Raw genomic sequence first — 24,062 nt, forward strand, 5'->3', positions numbered from 1 at the left:
CCTCTAGCTCCTGTATGTGTTGGCACATGAAAGTTTCCTAATCACATTTCAGGCAGGGCTGAGTTAAGGCCTCCTATGATTTGTTCCCTTAATACTGACCCACAGCTCTCCCACAGTGAGGTTAACACTTCAGAAACTTAAGTGTTGCTCTACAAGCAAAGGAAAATTTTCTGGGGAATAGGATGCCACTTTTTAGTTCATTTCCTGAATGAGCGAAGAAAACCAAATAAGTGCAGGAAATGTATGTGTTATTCTTACCTAAACTCAATGTTGTTGTTGTTGTTAATATAACTTTCACGTATGCAGCACTGTAGTTCATCTGTATACAACACAAAGTGATAACCACTGTGAGTCTGGTTACTACCCATCACCATACAACTGACCCCTTTCACCCATTTTGCCCACCCCCCAACCACCTTTACCTCTGCTAACCACTGATCTCTGTATCTATAAGTTTATTTTGACATTTATTTTGTGTTTATAGGTTGCACATGTGTGTGAAGTCATTTGGTATTTGACTCTCTCCATCTGACTTTTTTTACTTAGCATAATACCTCAGGGTCCATTCATGTTGTCACAAATGGCAGGATTTAATTCCTTTTTATGGCTGAGTAGTATTCCATTATGTATATATATATTTTTATCTTCTTTATCCATTCATGTATTGATGGACACTGAGGTTGTTCCCATATCTTGGCTATTGTAAATTATGCTACAATGGAGCATATATCTTTTCAAATTAGTGTTTTCATGTTCTTTAGATAAATACCTAGAAGTAGAATAGCTGGATCATATGGTAGTTCTATTCTTAATTTTTTGAGGAACCTCCAGATTGTTTTTCATAGTGACTGCACCAATTTATATTCCCACCAACAGCATGTGAGAGTTTGCTTTTCTCCACATTCTTGCCAACTCTTGTTATTTGTTGTCTTCTCAATAATACCATTCTAACAAGTGTATAGTGATACCTCATGGTTCTGATTTGCATTTTCTTAATAATGATGTCAAACATATTTTCGTGTGTCTATCAGCAATTTGTATGTCTTCTTTGGAAAAATGTCTCTTCAGATCCTGTGCCTACTTTTTAATCAAGTTGTTTGGTTTTGTTTTTTTTTAAGTTGTATGAGTTCTTTATATATTTTGAATATTTATCTTTTATAGGATATGTGACTTGCAAATATCTTCTCCCATTCATTAGGTTCCCTTTTTGTTTTGATTATGGTTTCCTTTGCTGAGCAGCAGCTTTTTAGTTCAGTGCAATCTCATGTTTATTTTGCCTTTTTTCCCCTTGTTCTTGGAGTCAGATCCATAAAACGTTGTTAAAACCAGTATCATTACTAAAACCAATACCAGTATCATTGAGGTTACTGCTTATGTTTTCTTCTAGGAATTTTATGGTTTCAGGTCTTACATTTAACTCTTTAATTCATTTCGTGTTAACTTTTGTGTATGGTGTAAGATAGTGGTCTAGTTTCATTCTTTTGCTTGTGACTGTTCAGTTTTCTCAACACCATTTAGTAAAGAGACTATCCTTTTTCTATTGTGTGTTCTTTGCTCCTTCATTGTAAATTAATTTTTCATATAAATGTGCATTAACTTCTGGGCTTTCAATTCTGCTTGATTGATACACATGTCTTTTTTTTGTGCCAGTACCATACTGTTTTGTACTATAGCTTTGTAGTATAGTTCAAAATCAGGGCATCTAAACTCCAGCTTTGTTCTTCTTTCTCTATATTGTTTCAGCTCTTGGGTATCTTTTGTGGTTCCATATACATCTTAGAATTATTTGACCTAGTTCTGTGAAATATGCCATTGTTATTTTGATAGGAATTTCATTGAACATGTAGATTGCTTTGGGTAGTATGGACACTTTAACAATATTGATTCTCCCAATCTAAGAACATGTCATCTTTCTATTTATGTGTGACTTCTTCATTTTCTTATGTCAATGCCTTATAGTTTTCACTGCCTTTCACTCTTGGTTAAATTTATTCCTAAGCATTTTATTCTTTTTGATGCTTTGTAAATGGGATAGTTTTCCTAATTTCATTTCATGACAGCTTGTTATTAGTGTATAGAAATGCCACAGATTTCTGTATATTGATTTTGTATTCTGCAATGTCACTGAATTGACTTATTCTAACGGTTTTTTTTTTTTTGTAGTCTTTAGGGTTCTCTCAGTGTCATGTGGTGCTCAGTTTTTATTCATTCAGAGATAATGGTGAGATAACTGGCAACATTTTCATGCCCTTCCCACATTTACATAGGAATAAGCTTTATCTGTCAATTTCATTTTGTTTGAAAGCCCTGAAGGCCAAGAGCAAAACGTTCCCAAAGATTCTTGTCTTGTTAGAGATATATGGGCTGACCTAAAAGAGGACCAGAGCTTTCAGATTCTATTTGAGTTGGCCACGTCCTGAAAGTCCAACCATAGTAGTAAGATTCATATTTTTAGTGAATTTCAGAGCAGATTCCTCAAAATGCAAAGCAACATCTGCTGCTCCAGCCCCAACTGTATTTGCCAGTTATAGTTAAAGAGATTTCTGCCTGGGCCAGATGCAGTTCTTAAGATTAAACTCATCTGTGCCTTTCTTGTATGGAGCCATCTTCTGCAGAGGGCTCTCAGCGAGCTCTGAAAGGTGAATGGAGCTTAATGCAACACTATGCTGTAATGATGCCATTTGCCGTATCGTTAAATTTTGTAAAAGAGTGCAATTAAGTCAGTTTCCTATAAATCTAAGCATTTCTTCCCATCACAACCCATCTTAGAGGTAGTCATTCTACCATTTATTTTATGCTTCATACAGTTTTTCCATCTTCTCTCCAGCTTAGAACCCATAGCGATTGTTCCTCAAAAGAGTGGTCATAAAGAAGTTGCTAGAGGTTTAAACAAAGATAACTCACAGTGCACTGGGAAGTTTAGGGCTGCATCTTGTAAGTAATGAGAAAATATTTTGAAAACAGGAAATGAAGTTTTAGTCATTCTTAAAACAAATAGTCTCTACAGTAACATTTGGGCAATGAAGTCCATGAGAGAACTGTGGATGACTTGTTTTTGTCTTAATTTGGGAGGACCTGTAGTTTCATGTCATTTGCATCTTATTTGGGGCTTCATGCTGTTTTGGTTTTCTTCATTCATTTAACAAGAATTCATTGTGGACCTACTATGTGCCAGGCATTATGGAAATAAAAATGAAAAAGGAAAGTCAGTATTACCAAGGAATTTACAGTTCTATTAATACCAAAAATTATTAAACAAAATAACTATGAAAAATATGACAATAGAGAAATACACAGTATCCCGTGGTAACAGAGAGGAGAGGCTATCATTGACAAAAGTCATTTGCTAAAAGTGTCCTCTTACACTGGTACAGTTAAAAAACAACAACCTATAACAGTTTTCCAAAGTGCCTCAACTGTGAACAAATCATCCCCTATGCTGTGACAGTCAGGCCTAACCTACTACAAATGTGAACGGAATAAGACTGGAAATTTACCCCAGATTTCCTCCATAATTCATGAGGAAGTTGGGCATCTGAAAGCTGCTTTGTCTCAGAAGAACCCATTTAAAGCAGGCTCATAAAAAAGCCCACCTGAAGTATTTTCAAAATTGACCAGGTAATATTTGTAAGGAACATAGACACATTTCATTGACAAAAAAGGTTAAAACACACAACCAGGTCTGCATCCCTCAGGAAGAAGAGGGGCTTCAGTTGAGGAGTGGAGAAAGAGAACGCTGATAAATGTACGAGGTCTGTGGGGTTGTGTGATCGCTGGGTGTGGCAGGGAGAGGGCTTGGCAACACTGACATCCAGCTGTTCTCCACACAGTGCTGCTTCTGGACAACCAGCCTGTGCACTTGGCTCCTGGACCAGAGGGGAAACGAGCAAAAGGGAGGGAGTGAGCTGTATGCTGTAGCAATTACCACTTCAATTTTCTACCTGAGTCAGATGACGAGGGCATGACCATAAGAGACGTTTCTCCCCTTATCAGACCTGAAGGGTTTATATGTGGTCCTAAGCCATCAGAGGAGACTCAGGCAGACTGTGTTATTTAAAGAGAAGAGTTGCTGGTTTATTTTCCAAACAACCGTGGGAAACAACATTAAAACAACATTTGTAAACCAGCTTACAAATAGGAAACTCCATGTGCAACAGGATATTTTTGCTATTTGCTTTTAATCATTTCTGCCTAAATGTTTCAGGAAGTATCTCTGGCCAAAATTGTATCTATTTTACATATAGTCATCCTATTCCTTTTGGGGGTATACATGAACATGTGACATAGGAATGAATGAAGAGTTAGGACCTCTTCTCTGACAGGTCACAGAAAGGTTTTCTGAGTTTTTTTTTTTAATCCCTATTCCAAAATGGAATTATAAATCAACTAGGATACATCAAGTCAGGGGAAAAAAAGTGGATTAAGTGCACATCATAACAAGCCAACCTCCCAACCGTAAACCCAAATGTTTGGAAGGGCTTCAAAGTGCCTCCTGCAGCCTTTGACCAAAACCTGGCAGCTCTGAAAAGGAGCTCAGTAATGGGGACAAAGACTGCCAGATGTGCGGTGTGCCAATGCCAGCCAAAGTGAGCTGGCAGGAGGAGCAGCCAGCAAGCCCACTGTGCCAAGATAAAGAGGCCAGTGTGGCGGGAGGTGATGGATGGTTTCCAAAGGAGCAGGATTGTTTTTAATTACTTGCTGTAGTGTTATCCTCAGCTCTGCTCTTTGTGATTGCAAGTGGATTGTTTCAAACCTACATCCATCATTCCCTCTGACAGGGTTAGAAAGCCAGAGAATGTGAAGTGATTTGTTTCTAAACAGGGTGGGGACAGGCATTGACACGATAGTGAGACAACCATATCAGGCTGGCTCGGAAAGCCCGCATCTCCAAATGATGCGTCCCAATGGAGACGAGGTTTCTGCTACACTGAACTCTAGCAACTGGTAACGAAGTGTGTCTAAGAAGCAATTTAAGAAGCCAGAGCCAACCCATCCGTTTATTTCAGTTAATTTCTTTATTCCTCCATCTCTACTTTCTGTTTCCAAATCCTCTCACACGATTTCCTGGGACAGGGCAATCTCCATATCCAGCTGAACAGAATAGCAAATCATAGGAGTGGTGACGGTGGTAGTAATAGCCACCGTTTATGAAGCAGTTGTTACATTCCAGGTTCTGCAGGAACCAGGCACTTAATCATTATAACCACCATGCAACCTAGATATCATCGTTCCTGTTTAACACCTATAAGAGATGAGAGTTTAAAAGAGATACAGACAAGTCAAGACGCAAGAATACTCCAGAAATCGGTGCTTTCATGCCAGGGTACAGCAAACTATGACAGTACTTAAAGGGCCACTTGGCTTAAATTTTGAGGGAAGATAAGGGTGCAGCAAAGGGAATATTGTTGGAAGAAGTTATGTTTACATTGAATAATGAAATAATCCAGAATGTAGAATATGTAAGAATAATGAACAATGATGAATAAGTAAGAATTAACAAGGCGATGAGAGTGGGCAGGGAACCTAGGAGAAGGGGACCACTTGTACAAAAGGCTTGAAACAGAAGAAATCACGCCAGCTCCAAGTGGCTAGAACATAGAATGTGAAGCGGGCATGAGTGAGAGATGAAGCCAGAGAGAGGTAAAGCAGAGAGCCAGAAGTCTGCCTAATCCATGCAAAAAGTTTAAATTTGTTCTTAGGGCAATGAAAAAAATTTGAATGATTTAAAGTAGAGGAGAGAGAGTATCAGATTTGCAATTCAGAGAGCAAATTGCAAACAGGAGAAAGGGAAGTCAGAGTGCCAGATAAAGGGCAATTCCAATTATCTGGATACATACTGACAATGCTCTGAATAAGGAGGAAAGCTCTTCAGGAAGAAGAATCCATGGGCTTGGTGATTGAACACAGATGGTAGAATAGGGGAAGGCAGCAGTTAAGAATGCTGCCTCCAGTGTGGTCTTGAACAATTGTGTGGACAAAAGTGCTCTGCACTAAAATAGGAACCACAGGATAGGGAAGAGGGGTGTGTGTATGTGGGTTGGTGGTGAAGGGTGATTAGGCAGTGAATCCTGGTTTGGACACCTGGATGGAGATGCCTATGGATTACTTAGGTAAAGATTTCCAGCAGGTTATTGGAAGCGTGGGTCTGGAGCTAATATGAAAAGCTAGGGATATAGATTGGGAGTTATTGACATGGGTTTGGTTGATTGATTTAGAGTAGCAAAGTCATTTGGAAAAGAAAGAAAGAAAGCAATCTCATTTATGGTAACATCAAAAAATAAAAGATTTGGAAATAAATTTAATCAAAATTTTACACTGAATACAATAACATATTGATGAAAGAAATCATCAATCTTACACTGTATCTGACTCTCTGATGATTGCTAGACTTGCTTACCCCCATATTAAGAGTGACAGTTCCTCAACCCTGCTTACCACTTACTTGGTACCCTCCTCAATGCCCTGTACCCTGTCAAACTGAATTCAAACTGATTCAAATTGCATTTTTAAAATCACCTGGGCTCGTCATTTCAAGAAACCTAATGCTATATTTGAGGATTTAAACATCCAATTTCTAAATATTTTTTTTTCTTTTCCAAATTTGGATTTTCATGTATCTTATTTTTACCAAGAGAACACGACTGGTCAAAATAGATTGAGAATATACCTGTGATTTTGAGCAGATTTCCCATGGCTGCTAAGACTCCGCTGAACTATTTCTGAGCTCAGAAAGGAGAAAAGGCACAGATTACCACTCAGTTCACTGCTTCTGAACATGAATCGGATGCCTGTGAATCTTTAGAATTTGATGTTCAGCCACTGTGAAGCTTCCCAGCACGACAGCGCCATATTTCCTCTCCTGAGATAGTTTACATATAATAGAAACAGCTGTCAAGTGTTCCTTGTAGCCTAGAGGGTTAAGAAGGGAATGTAATCCTCTGGGCATCAGTGATAAAAGCAAAATTAAAAAAATAAATAAGCAAAATAATGTGAGATATTTTATAGAAAGTCTCCTACATATAACAGAGTATCCATATGCTTTTTTATCTTTTCAGTCTTAATGACTCATTAAGACCATTATTCTACTTTTTTGTCAATATCAGGACAAACCGATTTGAAACTCCATTTCATCTATATCCTATAGTTATAGCTATGATAATAAAAAAAATCATCTCCAAGCCCCAGATGTTATTTTATAGAGGAATTTATTTATTACTGATTTATTCATATTACTTCTTAAAATGTTTTTTAATCAAAATTTATTTATATAAGAAATCTTTTAAATGAGGTCATTATCTCTTTTGGTATATAGAGTCATTGCCAACCACAATAAATGTCAGTTCCCCGACCAACAGCTCACACATGCTCAACACAAATGTTATAGTTAAGTACATAAAGTTTTAGAGTGTTTAATAAAAGCTTAATAGTTTGCTGTTGTGCTTATTTCCAATTCGTGGTGTAGTTCATTTCCAGAGTATCTGGACACATGTGGAAATGATGCCCTCTAAACACTGCCGACTTTTTACATCCATTGCACATAGCTTGTCTGAGCTATTAAGGAAGAAAAAAAAATTCCATAAATCAAGATGACATGAAGGGGGAAGAAAATCAGCTTTATGCAACAGGAAAACAATTTGTCCTTCCCACCAAAATAACCTAAACAAACAGCTGAAGAAAGAGAGTAAAATTTTTGTTTAAAAGTTTCACTCTGAAATAATGTTGCTTAAAACAATTTCAGCATGAATGACATTTGGCTGGTGTGAAGATTGTGCAAAGATGTGGTTCTTTGTGCTGCAGTTGAGATTTATAGACCTTAAAACCTTGAAGCTATTGAACACACACTGAACTCAGTCGGAATAAGCTGGCAGGTTGCAGGTCACAGTAAAAAGTGGATAAACCTCCACTTCTCTAGTCTTCCTTCCACAATGAAGCCCGTGGTTTGGACCCAAGTGAGCAGCCTCACTACTCAAATAGGGTTAAAATCACCTGAGCAGATCAAACCAGGGAAGTAATCCACTCTTCAAACATCCAGTTCAACTTAGAATTGGAGGCACTAAGGTTCAGCAACTTAAAAGTCCTGATCAAGCAGAGAAAATGGGATCACGCCTCTACAACAGTGTGCTTCCAGAGCGAAACTTGTAGCCTAACCTAAGAGAAAAATAGGATGGCGAATGCTGTCACGTAGGTCAGGGCAAAGAGGAGCTGGAAGAATGTGTTTATTTCAGCTTATCTTGTTGTCTTAACATTTTACTTAGGATTTGAAAATTACTCAACGATCCACAAGGAAACTTAAGTGTTTAGGTTAAAGAGTCATTTAAAAACTGTAATAATTTATCACCAGAATATGTGTAAATAGCTTTTTTTTTTTGGTGGGTGTAGGTGGTTAAGACTTTGTGTCTCTCATATACATTACTTCATTGAAGACAATGTTATTTTTATACATATATGTATATATTTACTGGAGTATAGTCAGTTTACATTATTGTGTCAATTTCTGGTGTACAGTATAATCCTTCAGTCATGCATGAACATACATATATTTGTTTTCACTATAAGTTACTATAAGATATTGAATATAGTTCCCTGTGCTGTACAGTATGAACTTGTTGTTTATCTATTTTATATATATTAGTTAGTATCTGCAAATCTCGAACCCCCAATTTATCCCTTCCCACCCTCTCCTCACCCTGGTAACCACAAGTTTGTTTTCTATGTCTGTGAGTCTGTTTCTGTTTTGTAAATAAGTTTTTGTCAATTTTTTTTTTGATTCCACATATAAGTTATATCGTATGATATTTTTCTTTCTCTTTCTGGCTTACTTCACTTAGAATGACAGTCTCCAGGTCCATTCATGTTGCTGCAAATGGCATTATTTTATTCTTGTTTATGACTGAGTACTATTCCATTATATAAATATACCACAACTTCTTTATCCAGTCAACTGTCCATGGACATTTAGATTTTTTCCATGTCTTGGCTACTGTAAATAGTGCTGCTATGAACATTGGGGTGCTTGTATCTTTTTGAATTAGAGTTCCTTTCGAATATATGCCCAGGAGTGGGATTGCTGGAACATAGGCTAAGTCTATTTTTAGTCTTTTGAGGAATCTCCATACTATTTTCCATAATGGCTACACCAAACTACATTCCCATCAACAATGTAGCAGGGTTCCCTTTTCTACATACCCTCTCCAGCATTTATCATTTGTGGGCTTTTGAATGATGGCCATTCTGACCAGTGTGAGGTGATACCTCATTGTAGTTTTGATTTGCATTTCTCTGATAATTAGCAATATTGAGCATTTTTTCATATGCCTGTTGGCCATTTATATGTCTTCATTGGAGAATTGCTTGTTTAGGTCTTCTACCCAATTTTGGATTGGTTTGTTTTTTCTTATTAAGTTATATGAGCTGTTTATATATTCTGGAAATTAAGCCCTTGTCAATCCCATCTTTTGAAAGTATTTTCTCCCATTGCATAGATTGTCTTTTTGTTTTGCTTATGGTGTCCTTTGATGTGCAAAAGCTTTTAAGTTTAATAAGGACCCATTTGTTTATTTTGTTTTTATTTCTGTTACCTGGGTAGACTGCCCTAGGAGAACATTGCTAAGATTTATGTCAGATAATGTTTTGCCTATGTTTTCTTCTAAGAGGTTTATGATGTCTTGTCTTATGCTTGTCTTTAAGCCATTTTTTACTTTATTTTTGGTATGATGTGAGAGAATATGCTAACTCATTGATTTCCATGCTGCTGACCAGTTTTCCCATCACTATTTGCTGAAGAGACTATACTCCATTGTATGTTCTTGCCTCCTTTTTCAAAGATTGATTGACCAAAAGTTTATGGGTTTATTTCTGAGCTCTGTATTCTTTTCCATTAATCCAGAAGACAATGTTATTTTGACTAAAGGGGGACAATAAGTGAAAAAGAGTCACAGGCAAATTAGCTATATACACATAGGTGTATCAGTTTGTTAGGGCTGTGATAACAAAGTACCACAGACGGGATGGCTTAAACAACAGAAAATGTCTTTCTCACAGTTCTGGAGGCAGAAGTTCAAGGTCAAGGTGTGTGTAGGTTTGGTTTCTACTGAGGCCTCCCTCCTTGGCTTGCAGATAGCCATCTTCTCTCTGTCTTCAGATCTTTCCTCTGTGTGTTGTCTGTGTCCAGATCTCCTCTTCTTATAACACACCAGTCATGTTGGATTAGGGCCCACCCAATCCAATAACCCCATTTTACCTTAATTACTTCTTTAAAAGCCCTATCTCTAAATAGTCACTTTCTCAGGTACTGGGGGTTGGAAGTTCAACATATAAATGGGGGATGGAAGGGGACACAATTCAGCTCGAAACAATAGCTATGTATAGAAATGGAAGTAGAGACTTGAGGTATCACATATAGATAATTTGAGTCAAATTTACTTTTGCTCACTGCTTCACAATAGTCAAGGCAAATATGTGGGGTAAGAGCTTAAGTTATCTTGGAGTATCAGCACAATGTCACATTTCGTTTCTCTATTTGCTAGGACATTCTTTCCAGTCCTCTCTGTAGCTATTACATTCATTTTGTGCTCTACAAAATTATACACTTCCTGATACTAAAATTACACAAATGCCCTTAGAACTGGTTTTTAAGTCTGTGGAATGCAACCCATGAGTAGGACATAAAACCATTTGGTGGATGGTAACTATTGCTTCAATAAAAGAGACTAAAAACATTACAATGTATAAAATAATAATAAATAGTTAAATGTAGAGTTATTCTCAGAGAATATTGTAAAGTAAGATTTTCAAAATTATCTATGCTATAAAAGCAATAAACAAAATTGTTAGAATCAACTTTTTCAGAACTCTGGAAATTAAACAAAGGCTTTCAGCAAGCCAAGGAGGTGGCTGAATCTCTGTAAAAACAGTTAACTTTGTGGCATTTTACCTTGCCCCATTCCTACGCCTGTGCCCCACTTCTGCAGTAGACTTGCAAACTAACAGCCACAATCATAGTGAATCCAGCAGACTGTCCACTACTGGATGGAGTCCATGTAGTCTTTCAAACCACATTCCCAAAGTATTATTATTTGACTCATCCAATGGTTCTAACGCAATAGATTACAAGTAGGGCAAACAAGAGACTAAAAAAAAAGCTAAGAACTTTGGAAAGTTCTGATACATTTCTAGGAATCTACAAGGCCATGTGAATGCAGAGGATTACACATGTGTCCAGAGTTGGGCATGCAGTCAGGAAAGACCTGAGAAGGTCCTAAGCCCTCACCTCAGCTGACCTGGGGTCTCTGCATTAGTAGGAGGTTGCATGTCCCAACACATACAGACCTCCTACAAACCACTGAATTGTATACTTCAAAATGGTGAATTTCCTGGTAGGCGAATTATGTCTCAACATAAAAAATAACATTGGTTATCTGAAATTTAAAAAAAAAAGTGAATGGGCAGTATTGACAAAATGTTGATTGAAAGACACCAGATGCTCCATTCACACAAAATTCAAAAAACAGGCAAAACTTTTCTATATTGATAAAACTCCAAATAGCTGTTCCCATTTGTGTGTTGGGGTGGGGGGAGTGGTGTAAGGAGAAAAGAGAGAGCCTTTTTGAGGCCTAGAAATGTTGTGTCTTGATTGAGACTTTGGCAACATGAGGGGTATTATACACTACCATGTACAAAGTCATCAAATTGCACACTTAGAATCTGTGCACTTCACTGTAGGAGTTATACCTCTATTAAAGACTGAAAAAAATATAATGAGTGTAGATAGTATTTTGTCAACGTTGTGCTTTAGTTGCATATACTTGTTGTGTGTGTATTGGGACATGATGTAAAATATATTTATTTCTGTGGGTGTGGTCAAGGTGTTTGAAAATACTAAACTAAAATGTTAGAATTTTATGGACAACCTGATGTTCTTTGAGATATGAACAACTTGTGCTTATTGGGCATGTTTCTGGGATTACAACTAAAATAAAAGTTATGGGAAGTGTTCTAATGAATAAATCAACCACTCAGTGATTCAAATTATTCCAGCCTCATCACTGACACTCTGACCCTACCTTCAGTTGCAACTTCTTTATGAAACTTCCTTCACTTTCAAAGCCAGAAGTGATCTCTTGTCCTTCTAAACCTTACATTTTTTGTTGGTATCTCTGTTACAGTATATATGTGTTTGACATCGATCTGCCATGTATGCGTGTATTATTTTTCTTTCCTGGTTGTAAAATCTTAGATCCTAATAATTACATTATTCTTTTCTTTTTTTCCCATAAAGCTTGGCGTAGTAGTTTGCACTTAGGTATTGCATAGAAGAAGAAAGAAATTAAGAAATCAATTAATGGAGTAGCCTTTGAAATATAGTTCTTAGAAATTCAAAACAGATCACTATGATAAAACAGATATATAATAAAATAGATATATAATAAAATGAATAAAATCTAATATTTAGGTACAGATAAGAGCTCATCAATATGGAAGTAAAAGGAGTGTGACTGTGTGTATGTGTGTGTGTAAATGCATGTGTGAATTTATATATACATGTATTATAGAATCTATTGAGCATGTATCTGGAAATTTAAAACCATTATTTATTAGCAGGTCAATGTGATTACTGATTCAGAGTTCAAAAGTCCCCTTTTCTATTCTGTACCTCAAATATGGGGTGCCAAACCAAATTCTTAGTTCACCAACTCCTGGCAGAGCTGGAGAAAATCAATAAGGAAACAAAGATTTCACCCGAGAAACAGAGCAAAGGATTTAGAGATTTTGACTGTTCAGTGGAACGAGGCAAGGTTTATCATCACTTGGCTTAGAGGTACTCAGGAAATTTGGGAGCTAGAACTGAAGTATGTTTCTGAATCAAATGATTTTTTTACTTAGGTATTTTCAAAACACAATAAAAACAAAATCTGTCTCTTTAATTGAACCCTTTAAATGGTGTTTTTAATGAAGATGATAAATCACAGAATCCATATGGGAATAAAATGTGTATTTGTTCAGGGCTGTACCTTTCACAGACAGCTCATGAGTTACCAGTTTAAACTCTCTGATATCTCTCCCCTTGGTTACTCCTTCTTTTTGCTGATTGACTGTAATTGATTGACCAGTGGGTGGTGAACAGCAGGAGAGTGAGACCACACAGCCTTAACAGTGATGAGACCTCACTTTAGACATTTTTCAAGGCCTCAGGTTGTCTGGTGTTTATTTTCTTTCAGACTCACATGTAACTGCTCAATCTTAGCTATAAGAAGACCAATTCCTTTCAAAAAGCAGAATTCTTACAAAATATATGCCTTGTTAACTTTCCAGGTATAACTGTATTCCTTTTACCTTCTCCATACTTTAACTTAAGCATGTGAAGGCATGTGAAACTGCAAGGTGTCTGAATACTTTTCCACTAGTTGGAGAAAATAATAAAGGATAGCTTTCCCCAGCTTCAACACTTCATTTTCACAATCATACGATTTATAATTTAGAATAGGTAAGATCTGACTTTCATAAATGATTCTTTTCAGTATGCATAACACCCAGTCCTTAGTGTGTGTATATGTGTGTGTGTGTGTGTGTTATGAAAGTGGGGTGGCAAAATAAAAGTAATTTTCATTGAATTTAATGCTTACTCACTGAGAGTAAGGATTGGAAAAACATTCCAATCTTCTTTTGATGGGGCTGAGAAAGCTTCATCCACCTAGATTTTAGACTAGTGACCTAAGGGTAGAAGATTACAATTCATCACTCATTGTTATGTCTGGGATTTGATTTTACCCTCCTTACAAACTAATAAATGAACCTCTTACTGTTTGGTGGATTCTGGTAGAAGACACAAGATTCCCGCCTCAGAGACAAAGGATTTTGTTATTCACAGCACAGCAAGCCATGTGCGCCATAGCATGATGTTTGGTTCCCTTTGTTCCGACTCCTGTGTGGTTGATGCAGGGGACCAGATGTGTGCTGCACACACAGGAGGTTTATTTGCAGTCAAAGGGAAGAAAGAAGCATCATGCCCAGGAGTGTTTGAGAGGAATCCTGGGTTTTCAGAATAGATCTAACTACAACTCTTTTTCTCCTGATCGCTACCTAGAAGTCAATTAAAAAATTTTCTGAGGATAGTGGCATTCAGTGACTAAACTGCTTTCTAAAGGTGTGTAGACCAGGAGATGGTGAGAGAGAGAGGCATCAGAAATAGTCTTGAATTGATTTTTCAGGAGGACTTAACAGTTAATAACACCAGATGCTTGAAGAAGGTAGGGAGTGTGGAATGTCCATCGAATACCTTAATAATCGGCCCATTTTGGACTAGCCTTTGTGACAAAGGGCCTACTATATATGAACTCTAGATGGACAGAAAAGCTGAAAACATGATACAGTTCAACTTCAAGGCCCACAGTGATGTAGCCAGAGTTGGCTGATTGGATGAAAAGCCTGGAAGTGTTTGAATTAGTAAGATACCAATGATGGCTCTGAGAGGCAGAAAAAAGTTTATGTGTTTAATTTTTCAAAAGCAAGCAGGGTCAATGCCCCGAGCAGTGTGACTTCCTTCTTGCAAGACAAATGGGTCAATGTTGGCAGCAATCACAAGTCTAACCAACAGTGGTAGTTTCTGCATCTGAAACAGAATCCTTCATCCTTTACTGCGTGCCCAGTTTCTGATGGTGTCTGGGTTGTCATGTTTGGTGTGATGATGGGTCCAAGTAGTGATGGCAGTGACCTGGATGGTGCTGAACTTACCAGCTGCTGATTCCATTCGATCTCATCTGAGAATGGGCTGTTATCATAGCCCTAAAGGACAGTCTGACAGTCTGAGTTCTTCCAAGTGGCAGACCAGATAGCTACACTGATAACAGCCCAGGAATCAGTAAAACTGTAGCAGGTTCATTAAGGGGAGGACTGACCAGCACTCTGAGGACTGCTTTGAGTTTGCCCACCAAGAGGATTGACCATGTCCGCTTTTGATGTTCCTTAGCTGACCTTAAAGCTGAACAATGATGACATCCCAATGGACACCATTAGGTGTTAATTTAGCTGAATTATCAGTGCCCCAGACCCAGTCATTTAGGGGAACCTCTGTGAATGTTGGCCCCCATTGTTCCTGCTGCTTTGCTTCAGGCTGTGGAGGAAGGGATGTTTACCCCCAAAGGAGAAAGTTACTTTCTCATGTAAAACTGAGATGACACTAAGGCCAGACCAACTGCACTAATGAATATGCCATTTCCACTTGACTAATGAGGCATGTCAGGTCCTACCTACCTTGTTAGTCACCAAGTTCAAGTTGGCTCAGCCAGAAATAGGTATGTCAAGCTGAAAAGTCACAAAGGTCTCCATGAGTAAGACATTCAGTGTCAACAAGAACTTAGTTGCAGGAGGTCATTTCAAAAGAGCTGCATTTCAAACAGGCTGTACTTGGTGGCTTATCAGGCAGATGGCACTGTTTGACTGGAAAATGACCTTTCTGCATACTCCTGTCTCCTTTGTGTCTTTAAAATGTGATTTCCCTTTGTCCTCCTGGGATTTTTTATTGTTTCTGCTGAAGCACCCTGGAAGAGAAAATACTGAAGCAGTTCCTGAGCAAGAGAGCCTCCTCTGGTGCTTATGAGACAGGGAAGAGCAGGTGTCTTACACCCCAGACCCTCATATTCAGATGTGGGAGCCACAAACATTGGCACATTGAGATAGCTCAGTGCCCCACCCACAATGTCACTTTAACTTCCCTTGGTGACTGTAAGCCCCATCAAAACCCATCAGTTGAATTTGAGCACCATTTTCCCCTAAGAGAACATAGACCAACAAGTTAAGAAATGCATGGGTGAAGGGCCACGGCACAGCTGCCAGGAGACCACACTGCCTCCAGGCAAGGAGCACATGATGTGTTGGGTGGTGGAGGAGGCTGCCCCATGGGAGACAGTAGGGAGGCAGAGAGGCCTTTTTTCTCCCTTGGTGTATTTTACTCCAGGGTGGGAGACCCAGCACAGCACTGCATCCTTCCCTGCACACCTTCCAGCATCTGAGTGCTTGGACATAAGGCCCCTTTTTCTCCCCTGCCCATGCTACTGTGGCTCCAGCCCTTAGCATCTTTGGTCACCACACAGCTACACTCTGTTGCCAGCCTGCATTGGGCTGCAGCATGAACTCTACAGGTACAGCTGGCTCTACACTATTGAAAATGAATTGGCATTTACCTTCAGTTTTAAGCATCAGCTCATGCGCAGATCAATGAAACAAACTTCCAATAGTTTTGGTTTAACCAAAAAAAGATTTGTCAAATAGCAAGGTCAGTGTCAAATAGTGAGGTCAACATGGCCAACACCATTTATTCCAGCTCTGAAGATTCCGCAGCTCCACGGCCACAGACACCTTGCCTTTCACCAGGTGCTGTGGGGCTTCTTGCCCCATTGCCATGGGAACATCCTTTCCTCCTCTTACCTGGAGGAGAGTGAGAAATCGCCAAGCACCTTTTGGGCAGCTGATGTCAACCTTACCTCTCGCTGCCTGTTCATTGACCGATAGGACCGGGAGAGATCCTTACTCTGCACCCCAGCCCAATCCTTGCCCATGAGTTGGGCAAGAGCACTTGCTATGGCATCCCTGGGATTCCTTTATATCCCTGAACCCAACCTTGGGAGCTTTGTCCTTCCTCTACCAGAAAGCCATTAAGTCTTGCAGTATTGTCTCCTTGTCAACACTATTGAGTCTAGGATATAATTTTATCCTCCTTCCAAGTGAGTAAGTTAGTTTGTTACTGTTTCAAGGATACTGGCAGAAGATAAAGACTCTTGGGTCAGAGATGAAAGAATTTGCTACTTACAGCACAGTAAGTGGCATGGACATCAGCATGTTTGATTTGGTTTTTCTTGGTCCCAAGTTCCAGTGGGGAATGTAGAGGCCCCACTTGAAGGCTAGACATACAGGCTGGGTTTGCATTGCAGCTGAGGAAAGTTTGAGGGAAACTTACATAGTAGAGTGAGCAGTAAGATGCCTGCTTTTTGTCCTGAAGGGAGACCTTACTCCTTTCCCCTCTCAAGGTTATTCATTTCAAACCCACTGCTGTGAAATGGCCCAAGTAAAGAATGGTCAGGACCTTGCATCTGGAAACACTCGGTAAGAACCAGCAGGGATGCTCAGAGCCCATGGCAGTTGCCTCTCCCAACATTAATATGTTGGACCACTGATTCCACACTAGATACTAAGTACTTTTTCTACCTAACTTACTAAGCACTTTCTACCTTTCTACCTACCTATATTCTCATTTAATTTGCATGGCAGTTTGGTGAGTCAGGTTCCATTAATACCAGCCCCATTTAATGCATGAGAAAACTGACATTCGTGGAGTATAATAGGCCAAAATTGCTTAACTGTAAGAGGGGGAAACTTACATTCAAACCCAAGTCTCACACCAAGGCTCATTCACTTAACTACCGTGTTACAGTGTCTCCCAAGTAGTAGATTCAGGACATGTGAAGTTCCTAAGAGCATTTTAATAGGTACAGACTTATTAAGGTTGGACACTTACATAAAGGCATTTTAATAACTAACAAGCTTAAATACAAACACTGTGACAGCATAACACACTTCTGATGAAATTACTGAAGGTAATGTTGGTAGTAGTTGCCTTCTCTATGTGGATGCTGCTAAAATGTGCGTACAACGTCTGGAAAGGTAACTCTTTGCCTTGGTTTCCACTAGACTGTCCTAGTTTATACCTATTGTTCCAATTTATTTATTTATTTATTTATTTATTTATTTATTAAATGAAGTATATAGTCAGTTACAATGTGTCAATTTCTGATGTTCCAATCTATTTATTAATGGTTCTCCCAAGGAATGAGAATATAATTATACTTCAAGGTTATTATTCTGAGGATAATTTTCTTCAGAAATTATTGAAAAGATAAGGGGAAAAGGCTCAATGGGAATTTTATATACCAAAGGAGCATTTTCAAACTTCATATATCAGAATAGTCTTCTCAAACCATTAGTTTGAAAATGTATTTACTAAACCTAGTAGTAGCCTGGTTGACATTTTCTAATGTACTCGTTGCTTTTCTGCTCATTCCTACCTTGTTTTCCTGTTTTCTAATAACTCAGAAACTCCCCATCTACATCCAACAGGCATATTCTGGCCCCATATAGTCAATAAATATGTTAGGAAGGAATAAAAGGTCAGTTTCTCACCCTGAAATTTAGCCCTGTATTACAAAAGAACATTTTTAACTGACTACTTGCTATATGTATGCTATTAAAAACACTGACTATGAAAAATAAACTTCAGATCAATGCTTACCTACATATGCATTACCTAACACCATGACTACGTGTATCTGGACTATTACAGTGAAACATTCAGAATAATAAGAGAATATGAGTTATGGTTGAACTTGAATGCAGTTCAAATATATACATCTATGTGAGTAAATATGTGAAATGAAAATGCAAACAGATGAATGAAAAATTAAAATTTTGATAATTTCATTATTGATAACATAGCATCAGTTTGTAAAAGTGACAGGCATGATACTAAAGACAGCAATGGAAACAGCAGACACTACTTGCAGGAGTTGAGCACCTAACCAGGGAGAGCAGTCACTCTCAAGGAAGGTTATATAATCAAGAGGGTTGTTTCCCATAAATGTAACCTACGTGCTGATTCCCGCTCTGCCTTTGTTTTAGTGTTCTCTTTTGTATAAAGAAAACCATACGGAAAAGGGCCCAGGATGAAAAATGAGTTGGAAGGTAAAAGTCACATTCAGAACGGATGTCTGTAACAGAGGCATAACCTCTGTGTGTTATCATACACACAAGCCTAAGGGAGGAGGGATGTGGTTTGATAGGTGTTAAAGCCCATTTACACTTTGAGCAGATTAGTCCATCTGCTACACAGCAGTGTCCTGAGGGAACAGAGTGAGGACAGTGCAGTTTTGATGAGAGAAGGAGTAAAGACCAAAACACGGAAGTTATTTAGGTATGATTTCAGATCTATGAGTTAGACACCTCAGGAGGAAGCCCTTAATATTAAAGAGGCTCCAGAGTGAGGATCTGAAGTTCCTGGGGGAGACTGGAAAGGAAGAGTAAGAGGAAATAAAGATAGAGATGAGGACTCAGGAAGATGGATGAAGAATACAGTTTGCTTAGTTTTCATGCTCACAGTATCATAATTTAATCTTGGAAAGAGCATTTGGCTCCCATTCATTTTCGTCCCAGTATCTCATGCCTTATATTGCTTGTATCTTTCAGGGAAAATCACTCAGAATGCCAACCCCTGTGAATCTCATTTAGGCTTGCTCTGAGGAGGTACCCCCTTAAGGGGTGAAATGTGTGCTACTTCGGGGTGTACCTTAGTACCATAATTCAAGTATTGTAATATACAAGTGGGTAAACACACAGATCAGTAACAGTAGGTCAGAAGTTCCAAAGTATTTGGGTTTATTCCATTTAGCTGTTGGGCAACTCACCTGACCTCTTTACCTGAGTTTTCACATAGTTAAAACAGAGCAAATCAATTCTCTCCTACTGTGTTTCATGGGATTATATATTGGACATACTGTAAAGAACTATGTAGGAGTTCAATGTTACAACACTGAACATATGGAATCTCCCTAGATAAACTTCAAAATATTCCATTATTTTTGTTTAAAAGTGTAGAATTCCACTTCGATTAGCCTTGTTCTGTGCTATCTCCCTCACAGTTATCCTTGTAAGTATTCTGAAATTAACACACATACTTCCTGCTGATGCACTGATAGCAGATACCACAGGGTTATGGACTCTTAAAAAAAAAAAAAAAAAAAAAAAAAAGGCCTGTACACAAAAGACTTTCTCCCAAAGGTAAGAAAATTCAGCTTAAGGGACTGGCAAACACCCAGTACATCATTCAGCATACCTGTACATTATCTGGGTCCATTCCAGCAAGCCAACTAAAGGGTGAGACCTGCCCTCTGGGGATTAATTGTTTCCTTTCATATTCCACGGTCAAGTCTCTCTTGATAATGCACTTGCAGAACTTCAATTTTCAATTTACACACGATATTAAAAGCAGTGGATTCACAGGTTTGAATTCCTGTTCTTCCTTATTCTCATACTTCTCAGAAAACACGAAGAATGGCCAACTCATTCAAACAGCCATATGATTTACAGATGAAGCTTCCATAGTGCTATCATGGAAGACTTTGGCTTTCCTTGTTGTTAAGCTACTTCTGTTAAGATCATCAAAAGAAGGTAAACTTCTCAAAGAAAATAATAGATAATTAATCTTCCAGGACAAAGAGAATGGAGAATAATTGAAAGAATGTCTCTTCTCACTTTTCAGTCATACAGGCTTTAATTTTGAAATCCAACACTACTGAAGCTGAAAACATAAGTCCCTTTAAGAGAAAAAATAATATACTTTGTGGTCTAATTTTGTTCCAGTTTATAATCACTGTGGAGACTTTAAATACCTTCTATAGATTTCATAGTGCCTGATATAAGGTGGGGTGCATGATATGTATTTAGTATTTATGAAAATTTAGCTTCTGCCTTAAGTTCATTCTGAAATTTTTTACTTAAAAAATACGGCTTTTGTAATTCTAACAAGGCTCAAAAAGTTTTTGAATCCCCCACAAGATCAAATTAGTTTCAAATGAGGCTCCTCTTGTCTTGCCACAGAGAGAAAATTTCCACAATCATCTAATTGATGCACTCTGACATGTTTCTCTGGGTGATCCACTTCTCTGTCCCCAAACTTGATTCCACTTGCCATACACATGGATATCCCCAAATATACCATATACTCCTCTGCTTGTCTTCTGTGCTGAGTGTTCAGGTTTTATCTCCAAATGCTATTGCTACTCACAGACCCGGTGACTTCATTCATACACCCCGTTTCTCGTGTTAGGGCCAGGAGGGGTCAGGTAGCAGTCCTCATCTAGGACTGCATGTATTGTGTTTATATTTGGATAGGAAAAAACTAAAATAAATTAAGAAGAATGGCCAAAAAAGTAATAGAAAGTTAAAAATAAAATGATCTGGTGAGCAACTTTCATATGTAGATCATGAATAGAAACCTTTAAAAGCCACATTCCACTAATTTTTATTTGTCTTGCCAATCAAAGCAAAGGCATCCTTGTGGGAACCAAAAAAAGATGTCCTCCAATATTCATGCTATTTAGTCAGCAATAAAGACGAGAGTGTAGTGGTTAGGAGGTCTGGCTCTGGAGCCTGCTGTCTGGATTCTAATCCTGCTCTGCCCCTGAATGTCCTTAGAAGGTTTCTTAACCTACAGATGCTTCACTTTACTTATTTGTAAAAATGTGTGGGGCAGGTAGGGGTTACTTACATCATAGGGTAGTTGTGAGAATTAAATCAGTTACATTTAAAACACTTAGCTCAGTGTCTAGCACACAGTATAGGACTCTGTTATGCTGGCTGTTAGTGATTATCATGCGTATCTTTAGCTCTTTGTGGTCCAGCCTGAATAGTTTTATCAGATCAACACAAAAGATCAGATGAGTTAACACAACAAATTCTGTTTCTTCATGAAAAAAGTCAAGAAATTTTTTAATTGACTCAGAATCTTACAACAGAACTTATGTTGTCTGTTTTGAAACTTGGTTAACTTTGTTGGTAACCAAAATACATGTTTAGTTCCTTTTATACTTTAATTACCAAGCGTACCAGTATTAGTCTCTTTGAAGTAAAATGCAGTGAAAATTATTGCATCAGTCTGTTCCACACTTTAAATCAATTGACCCAAACTTAGATAGATAGATAGATAGATAAATAAATAATGCATTTGCTACAGACATTGTCATCAAAACAATGGGGCCCTCTACTTAAATTGCAACTAAATTATGATTTCAGGAACAAATGGGAATTGGTCCTGGGAGAAATAGTTTTAAGATGGTGAAAGCAGTGTGTTATAAGAAGATAGGAGGAACATGGAACAAAAATGAAAGTGGCTTATCAGAGACTTTGTAACCTGAACATAGGAAGTTTGAGACTTGAGAGGGATAGATATAAAGGAGAATAACGACCTCTGTCCTCAAGAAGTTTGCAATTCTGTAGTTGCAGGTGGACTTTGGATTTCTGCTAGTGTCAGGCATGATGCTAATTACTTTCACAGATGCCATCTGTTGTAGGTACTGCGGATTGGTTCACACAACCCCATTGCAATCCCCTTTAAACATGCCTTCCTGTAAACAGGGGCTGAAAAACTAAAATCTACATTTTCAAATTATTTTACAGTTAGGAATTTATACGCATGTAGTTTTTATTTTTGGTTTTGGTTTTTTTGGCTTTATTGTTCCTAACTATGTAGCGTACAAAATTAATTTCCTTGACTTCCTACATTTGCTTTGTTCTAGCTAATACTCTGCATAAGTCTCTTTCTGGTTAAACTAGTGTATAAGGTTTCTCTAGAGAAACAGATCCAAAAAAATACACACACATATACATGTATTTATATCCATTAAGAGATAGAGAAAAAAAAAAGAAACTTATTTTAAGGAATCTACTCATGCAATTGTGGAGGCTTGACAAGGCCAAAATCTATTAAGTTGACTGGCAAAATGGAGACCCAAGAAAGAGCTGTGGTTCTAGTTTGAAGGTCCTCTGCTGACAAAACTTCCTCTTCAACTGTTTGAATGAGATTCACCCACAATATGGAAAGCAATTTGCTTTTCTCAAAAGCCTACTGATTTAAATGTTAATCTCACCTAAAAATTACCTTCACATAAACATCTAGAATAGTTTGACTAAATATGTAGGTACCATGGCCTAGCCAAGTTGATACATAAAAGTAACCACCACAGATAGAGTGGATTTTGTTGTCCACAATTTAAAATACTCCAGTATCACACCATTTTACATATTCCTCACAGTAACTTGTAGGTTAAAGATTGCAATCCTTATTTTATACATGACGAAGCCAGCTAACGATAATGCTTTGTACTGAACTATGAAGTCAGAAATAGCTGAAGGTGATGTGAAGGCAGAACTCGAGATTCCAAATCCAGTGCTGTTTTCAATTACCCCACTACTGCCAGTAAATTCACTGGGAAGATGAAACTAACCACATGGAAAAATTAAGAGCTAATGCAAAAGCAAGTATAAACCCTAAATGTAAAAAGAATCCCTATGTCTATTATATGTCTATAATTTGGATTTAGAGCAGACTTTTATGGTGAGCATGGGTTTTAGGATGGATAACATTTGCATATACACCAAGGAAAGAGGAAAAAATCCAGACAGAGGAAACAGAGCAAGCAAATACAGTCTGTGGATCTAGGCACCAATGTGTAAAGATTGGTTAGGTGTCAGGGCAGACTAAAGAAGCAGCAAGGGAAGAAATTTGATGTCTGGATTGGAACAGATTCTGGGAATGTTAAAATCAATAATATAAGTAACCATTGCAGGTTCTTGGGCTGAGAAGCATCTTGATGAATGTGGTGGTCAGTTGTCATTCCTATTCTGGTGGCTCCCAGTCTTCATTTCTAGTCCTGGCACACCAAGTTTGTGTTTTTCCCTGATCCCAAAACATGTTTTATTACCACCTCAAATCTCTCACTCCCAGTGTCAACCATTTTTCTCCCAGACAGGCTCTCTTTCTTAGCAATGCTATTGCTATTTCTTCCAGTCTTCCAAACCACATCTTTAATGTTTACCTCTTTTTATCCTCTAGATCTAACATTCAATAGGGCATCATTTCCTCATTTCAGTTTTCACTCGAGAGCCTGATAAGATTTAGTGCACCTCCATGTGCCCAGACTAGAACAATAGTTTGCTAACTGCTATCTCTGTTTCTAGCACAATGGAGGGTGGTAGAAAAATATGCGTATGTTCTCAGCACAGCCTGTGACTGGCTCTCCAAATTCTAAAGGTTATTTACAGCTTAGGTAGTAAAAGGACCACCTCTTCTCTAAAGATTTGGCATAAGTCTTAGAGAGAAGTGAGTATATTAAATATATTCCCCAACCCCTGCCCCCAGGCAAAATTAATTATTCCCATAGGACTCTAAACTTGCCTAAGGCTAGGATATATCACATTGTTTTATAGTTAATTATTTATATGCCTGTCTACCCTCAAAGTGT

General features: G+C 38.1%; 1 long non-coding RNA gene across 1 annotated transcript in view; it reads left to right on the forward strand.

Annotated features, from left to right (window-relative positions):
• Positions 1-24,062, forward strand: part of LOC116662176 — a 262,216-nt gene that overhangs the window by 170,112 nt on the left and 68,042 nt on the right. The gene's annotated exons all lie outside the window — the stretch shown is intronic.

The sequence above is a fragment of the Camelus ferus genome, chromosome 3, assembly GCF_009834535.1.
Source record: "Camelus ferus isolate YT-003-E chromosome 3, BCGSAC_Cfer_1.0, whole genome shotgun sequence".
Classification (NCBI taxonomy): domain Eukaryota; kingdom Metazoa; phylum Chordata; class Mammalia; order Artiodactyla; family Camelidae; genus Camelus; species Camelus ferus.